Genomic DNA, 7,707 nt, shown 5'->3' on the forward strand with positions numbered 1-7,707 from the left:
AGATCTAAAAAAATTTTCACTGATGGATACAGTTTTATTTATGTAGCCATTTTAAATCATATAACATGATTATTTCCAATTATTTGCTATAATTAAGAAATAAAGAAGAATATAATCTTTGTAAATAAATCTTTTTTTTTTTAAATGTTTTATTTATTTGACAGACAGAGGTCACAAGTAGCAGAGAGGCAGGCAGAGAGAGAGGGGGAAGCAGGCTCCCTGCTGAGCAGAGAGCCTGATGCAGGGCTCAATCCCAGGACCCTGGGACAATGACCTGAGCCAAAGGCAGAGGCCTAACCCACTGAGCCACCCAGGTGCCCCTAAATAAATCTTTGCATATAGTCCTGATTATTTCTTTAGTACAAATTTCTGCAGAGAAGTTCCTAAATGCATATTTTCAGTATTTGGATACATATTTTATATATGTATATAAATATAAAATATAAACATTATAAAATATAAACATTTTGATAAAGTAGTCGACTGTCGTCACTTCAGCTTTTAACTCCAGGTTACTGAATTCTAAGCAATCCTGGCTTTTCCACCATCACTGAAGCGGCTCTGTCAGAGGTCAGGGTCAACATCAATTACTAATCACAAGTCTTCTCTGAACCTATCCTGCCTAATCTCTTTGCAACAGCTGCCATTTCATATCTTTTCCCTTTTAAAATGTTTTTTCCTTCTATTTTACTCGAGTTCTTTTACCTCTCTGGTAACACATTTTCAGGCTCTTTCCTGGTTCCTTTTGTTCTGCATGATCTTTTCCTTATTCTCAACTTACCTCAGATTTTTAACTGTTGAGTTCATGACAGTGCTACATAGATTTCAGCACAGATCTGACCTGAACTGGGGTCTTCTGGCCTCTCCCTCTCATATCTCCCCATTCTTCCCTGACTGCTTCCTCCTCTCCCCATCCCTACTTTATGCTTCAATCATTCTGAACTACTTGCATTTTCTATGCCTTTGATCATTTGGTGCTCTGTGCTTGGAAATTCCTTCTCCCTTTCCTCACCTGATAAAGCTTCACTTCTCTTTCAAGATTCACCTCTTTTGGGAATCTCCGTAACAACCTTCACTCCCACTCTCTTTTGCCCCTTTGTCCTCTGACCTGGCCAAGTAGAGTGACTCTCCTCTACGCTGTCACGATCATGCTTCTCTCCTTTTGCTGGGCTACGGTGACTTTTTTCTAGGCTCTAAGCTCCTGGAGGGCAGGAATTGTGACTGTATGTATTATCATTATTTTATTTAACAGTCATGTGTGTTATGTTTCTTATGTGCCAGGTGCTGTTCTATGTGTTTTATAAATATTAACTCATTTAATCATCATCTCAATTTTATGAAGTAGGTACTATTATTATGCCTATATAATGTCAGAGAAAACCAATAGACGGAAAGGCTAGATAACTTGCCTGAGGTCACACAGCTCATAAGTGGGGATTTGAAGCTGGGTTTGTATAGTGGCACCAAAGAAGGGCTTAAAGAATAAGGCTTTCTCTGAAGTCAGACAGCTATTCAGTGTGATATCCTTTCTTCATTGTGTTTGAAATCTAGCTCACAGTAGGTCCTGTATGTGGATGCAGATTAAGGGAGTCATTCAGGCAGGCCTTATGCTTTCTTACCCATGGCTAATTAACACAGAGCCTGTAATCTCTGAGCAAGCTTTTTACATCAGAAAATCAGATTTTTTAAGTGTTCCCTGCTCAGAAAAAGTGTCTCTTCATGTGGTTTATCAGATCATGGACTATGGGAGTTGGAAGGGGGCCTTAAAAATGATTCCCTCTGCCCTCCAAATTACTAATGGAAAAACTGAGGCCCACTGAGGAGTGTGGCTTGCTCAGGGTCAAAGAGAGAATTAGGGTTGCACCAGGATGAGTACCTCTCCCAGGATGCCCAGGTGTTTGCTTGTACTGGCCCTTTCCATTTGAGGAGACTCTCTAGAGCTCTAGATGTACCAGGCCATGCTGAGACTATAGTGACAAGATTTGGGTCCTGTATCATTGATACTAGAAAGCAAAGGGCAAATCTTGGCTCAGATACAGCCATAAGCAGGATGAAGACTCCATAGCCTATCCCTCCTACCTAGGATCATTCAGAGTGAGACCTCCCAGGAAACCCAGAGATCTTGTTGGGCATGTCAAGGTCACTTTTTAGTCCGCAATTCCATGACCTCTGAATATCTATTTTCCCTCATGGTCTCTGTCTCAGTAAAGTTACCACCACCTACACAATTCTGTAGTCTTGACACCCTTGACTTCTCCTTCTGCCCATCCTCATAGTGACTTCTCAGGTTTAGAACTTCACCACCTGCAATAGCCTGATAACTGGTCTTTCTGCCTTAGACTTACCCCACTCTAAGCTGTTCTGTGCATTGTAGCCAATGTTCAAGTATTTGGCAAACAGTCCCTCTTCCCAACTGTTTTTCCTCCAAGGAACCTTGACCTCTTAGTTTTTTTCCTACTCCTCTGGCTTTTCCTTTTCCTTCTATGACACCTTATGTTCTTTCTCCATCTGAACCCTCTCTTTCTCCCTTGCCATACTCTTCCTGGGGACAGACACATATCATCTGTCTTCATCATTTTTATGATTTACATGCTGATACTTCTCAAATTCATATGTCCTATCTGCAAATGTCAGACCCATATATTCAGGTTACCAGCTGGGCAGCTCTGCTCGGATATCCCATGTTCACGTCAGTGACCATAGGGACCAAACTGCTCTCATTGTCTCTACTTTTTCTGCCTTCTAACTCAGATCTCTTTTCCCTCGTGGTCTCTGTCTCAGTAAAGGCACCACCCACACACAATTCTACAGTCTTGACACCCTTGACTTCTTCTCCTCATCCCCATAACCACTTCTCTGGTTTAGAACTTCACCACCTGCAGTAGCCTTATATCTGGTCTTTCTGTTTCAGACTTGCCCCACTCTAAGTAATTCCATGCATGGTAGCCAAAATTAACTGTTCTACATTTTCAATTATAAAATTAATACATACTTGTAACAATTTGAAACAATGTAATGGGATATAAAGTAAAACCTGGGGGTGTCTTGGTGGCTCAGGCAGTTAAGCATCTCCTTCAGCTCAGGTCTTGATCCCAGGGTCCTGGGATTGAGTCCCACATTGGGCTCCCTGCTCAGTTGGGGGTCTGCTTTTCCCTCTCCCTCTGCCCATCCCCCCAGCTTGTGCTCATTCTCTCTCTCTCTCTCTCAAATAAGAGAAATTAAAAAATCTTAAAAAAAAATAAAGTAAAATCCGAAAGACTCCCATCTCCTATATTTCTAACCTTAATCTAGGTAAACAGTTAAGTGTACTCACCATCAGACTCTTTTCTATGCTTATCCAGACACAACTGGGCATATCCTATAGGCTGGATGCCACTTTATTATTATCCTATAGGCTGTATGCCACTAAAGGAAGCCCAGAACTGCCCATTTCTTTGCACATTCCAGGTTCTGTGTCCTTTCCTTAATTTGCTAATGCTTTCCCCTCGGCTCTTTCCTCACCTTCCTTCCTCCAGCTGGCACCTACTTATCCTTTTAAGACTTAACTCCTCTGTCATTTCCTCCCTGATGCCCCCAGACTCAATAGGTATGTCTCCTTTTACCTCTAAGTTATTGTGCTGTATTATTATAAGTTCTTCTGTACCACTTCATCCCACTGGAGCAGAGCTTCTTGAGGAAGAGTCTGTGCCTTATTCTCCATGGTATCCCCCATACTTGGCATAAAACCAGGCACAGTGTTCAATTCACATGACTGAATTCAGTTCACTGCCTGAGTCTCCTAAAGTGCAAGTGCCTTGGGTTGGGAAGCAGTTATTCCAAGAAGACAGGACTATGAAGCTTCCTGACAGTGCTTTCACAGGAAGAATAGGAGACAAGATAGGGTCTGAAGAACAAGAGAAAGGATCCAAGGTTAGGGAAAGGAGACTGGTGGCATGAAGGGAAGGAAAGGAGCTAAAACGTACAAAGAATATTCACATCTAACACCTCATCTGTGTTACCATATCTTCTCAACACTACCATCCCCATTTTACAAATAAGAAAATTAAGAATCAGGATGTAAAGTGCCTTGCCCAAGGTCACACAGTGAGTAGCAGAGCCAAGGTTCAAATCCAGTTCTGTGTTCAAAGTCTAAGCTCTTACACACTATGCATGTTTGTCATCAGGTGGGTATGGTATGGTTAACACTGGCCATTTCCCTAGACCCTTCATGGGTGCTTGGAAAAAGTCCGTGTCCTGGAGCTTCTGAACAGAGATGCCTAAAGGCCTTCAGCCTCTAGGGAGATGGTGTGACAAACCCAACATCTAGACCTTCAGACACTGTGGGCCTTTTCACTTCCATATGCTTTGAAAAGGGTGCTAAGGCTCCAGAGTGTATGCTGGAGGGAGTTAGGTTCCCAGGCTTCTGAAGGAGACCAGCAAAGGCTTTGGGAAGTCTCACTCAGCCAGCTTTCTCCAGATTTCCCTCAGGCAGCTGTGACTTCTTTTAGTCTTCTCGTAGGCCCTCCCCAGCCCTCCATCAGCTCTAGTTGCTGTGTCATTTCAGGATCTGGTAGCCAGAGTACATTTATGGGGCAGAGTCATCTCTGGAGGCTTTATGTCTAAGCTTTGGGTGCTTTTTGGCAGTTGTGGGTTCCTTGAGATTGAGGAGGGCACTGCAGAACAGGAGGGGGATGCTTAGGGACTGTTGGAGTAAGGAGTTGTATCCGGGCGTAAGGCTGACTCATGGGATGCTAGTCCTTTCGTCCACAAATGTTTACTGATACTACCTAGGTATGGTTTTGTCTTTGAGAGCAGAGATGCCAGGTCTGTGCTTTAGGCACACTGAAATACTAGCAGTTCCTGCCTGTGTTCTGTGTCTCTTATCCCCAGAATGTTATACATCCTATTTGCTCTGCCTGAAAAGCCTTTCACTTCTCCTTTCTCCTGCCAATTCCTTTTCATTCTTCAGGTCTCAGCCTGCCTGTTGTCTGACTCTCCGAGGCTGGGGCCTCACGCTCCAAGGCAGGGTAGGGGACATTTGCTGGTTAACTATGCATTTCCATTTTCCCTCTTTTCTGGCAGGAAGTTCTTGGACTTCCCATTTGGGAAATCCATTCCTCCCCCAGAGTTAACCTCCTAGTTAGTATTACTGACACACTTCCCTCCAGCTTCAGGCAAGGGTCTGATTGTTTAAGCCAATCATCATGTCTCATTCTATTTATTAACTATGATCAGTTTAGGTATGTAAGAGTATACTCAGAAACAGTGAACCAAGGAGAAGATAGAGGCCTTAAGAGTTACCAGAAGAGCCACCTTCTTTTCTAGAGATGGAATGAAAAAGGATGTAGATATGCAGCCTGGCTGTGAGCAACCTAGAATGTGATAGAGGAGAGGCTTAAAGCTTTGACAATCTGGTGGGTTAGGCTAGGGAACTTAGCTTCTATCAATAAAAATAGAATATTTTGGCTCCCATATTTATGCTTTACTCTTTCAACTTTTTCAGGATCTTGGACAAGAAAGAGAGGTGCTATTCATGGAGAACCCTTTGGAATCCCAACAAAATCTTTGCATAAATATGCACATATACATATACACATGTGATCTTTGGGATCATTTTAATATACTTATTGAATCATATTCACCTACTTCTTAACAAAAATTAACTTTTAAAATTCATATTACAAATAGTTTTCCACATCTTTTCTCTGTGGTTTTTGTGGTACAAAGTTGTAAAGTTTATAGTCAAATATATCTTCCACCTTTTTTTTTTTTATCTGTCACAAATCTGTTTAATGGAGGTAGGCAGCAGAATGTTCCACTATGATTAATTAGTGCAGGGGCCTGTCAACACTAGGTAGAGAGAAGAAACCAGCATTATTCTTTCAGGAATAGCCTCCATTGGTGGCCGTGGTGTGAGGGGACACTATGGATCCCTGGATGCTGTGGACAGTCTCCTTCTTGGGGTTGATCCAGTGTCTGATGTTAGCTCAGGAAGTAATGGGAGGTAGCAGAGTAAAGGGTAAAAACATTTTAGGGTATTGGATCTTGATGATTTCATGGGTATCCTGGGTGGTCTGCTGTGTATCTCACTTTTGTTCTCGAACGTCCTTGTGTGGTAGTTGTGCTACCTAGTTGTGCTAGTTGTGCTTAGTTGTGCTAAGCAGAAATCCAGGTCATCCTTTGGTATCTCAGGATCAAAAACATAAACCTCCTCCCTCATGAAGGTTTCTGGGAGTTGAGCTGAGCTGACTCCAGGGTTCCTATCGCTGAGCAAGGTGAATTGGGTTCTTATATGGCAGTTTCTGAGAAGCCCGGAGTTTTCCCAACTAAGAATCATTATCCATATAGGGTGCTGGAAAGGGTCTCTTGTGAAAAGCATGGTAAAATATGGAGTGAGACACGGCTCTGAGGGTCTTTCATCTTTTTTGGAGCCTCCAACTTTCCAGTCTTTGTTCAGAAGTTCTCCCCTATCCTCAGTTTATAATAAAGTCTCCAAATTTTTCTTGCAATTTTTTTTTCAGTTTTGCTCTCTGATATTTTTATCCATTTGGATTTTTTGTGTGTAATATATAAGATTAGAATCCATTTTACTTTCTTAATTCATAAATATGACTGTCACTTATGGATTTTCTATTTTCTTTTACCAGTTTTCCATTTCTGTTTGACTTTATAATATGTTCTGTAAAGGAAGACTCTAACTTTTCTTTTTATGACTTTCTTCTTTATTTACAGTCATTTTCATATGAGTTTGAAGATAATTTTATGAGATTTCATTAAAAGTGTTGTTTAGATTCTAGTAGGAACAAATTCTATATACATATTAATTTGAGGAAGCTGACTTTTTAAGCTAATAGGTTTTCTTCCCTAAGAACACAGCATAACTTTCCATTTTCAAGATCTTGTTGTATATATTCCAGTACATTTATTTCATTTAAGCCTGTGTCTTTCTAATTAAATAGATCTGTAAGTGTGTTATTATTTTTGTTGCTTAAATGTAATACTTTACTCATTTCCTTTGCTAATACTTGCCGGTAGAATAAAGTTACATTTTTTTTTAATGTTTATCATATATTTAGCCACCTTACCAAAGGATGTAAGGTTACATGGTAAGATAAGAGAATGGGTGGGAATTGAATGTGTTAGGGTCGGTGGGGGCAGGGCTGAGTTGGCCTGGAGTCTGAGGGTATTAGGAAAGGAAGCAAACCAAGTGCAAGAGGAAGAATTGGTTGTGTGTTCAGGGCATTGTGTCAGTAGGAGTCTGTTCCACTGTGAGCAGCTATGAGTAACAGAAACCTAAAAAATAGTGGAGTACATAGGATAATGTTCATTTCCCTCTTACACAAAGAAGTCTATTATAGGCAATTCAGGCTTTATCGTTCTCAGAAACCCAGACTACTTCTAGTTTTATATCCTGCTATCCTTCAGATGTAGCCTTCATCATTATGGTCTAAGATGCACTCCAGGCATCATATCCATGTTCCAGTAGGAGCATAGAAGAAGGGGGAGAGACAAAGGGCACATCGTAAGTATATCATAAGGAAATTTCCCAGAAGCTGCTACACAATAACTCTACTTACCTTATGGACCAGAACTGAAATATGTGATCATGTCTAGCTCCAGAGGATGCTGGGAAATACTTTTATTCAAGATCAAAATTCTAAAGATTGTAAGGATTTTTATTCCAAATCAGGATTCTAATATGGTGTTAACAGACATATTGGGATTGGC

At 41.1% G+C, this 7,707-nt stretch overlaps 1 pseudogene across 1 annotated transcript; it reads right to left on the minus strand.

Moving 5' to 3' along the window:
• Positions 1-5,861: 5,861 nt before the first annotated feature.
• LOC308342274 (cilia- and flagella-associated protein 276-like) lies at positions 5,862-6,358 on the minus strand (annotated as a pseudogene). The gene has a single exon. The product of its transcript is annotated as a cilia- and flagella-associated protein 276-like (transcript).
• Between the last annotated feature and the right edge of the window lie 1,349 nt (positions 6,359-7,707).

The sequence above is a fragment of the Martes martes genome (genome assembly GCF_963455335.1).
Source record: "Martes martes genome assembly, chromosome: 4".
Lineage (NCBI taxonomy): Eukaryota > Metazoa > Chordata > Mammalia > Carnivora > Mustelidae > Martes > Martes martes.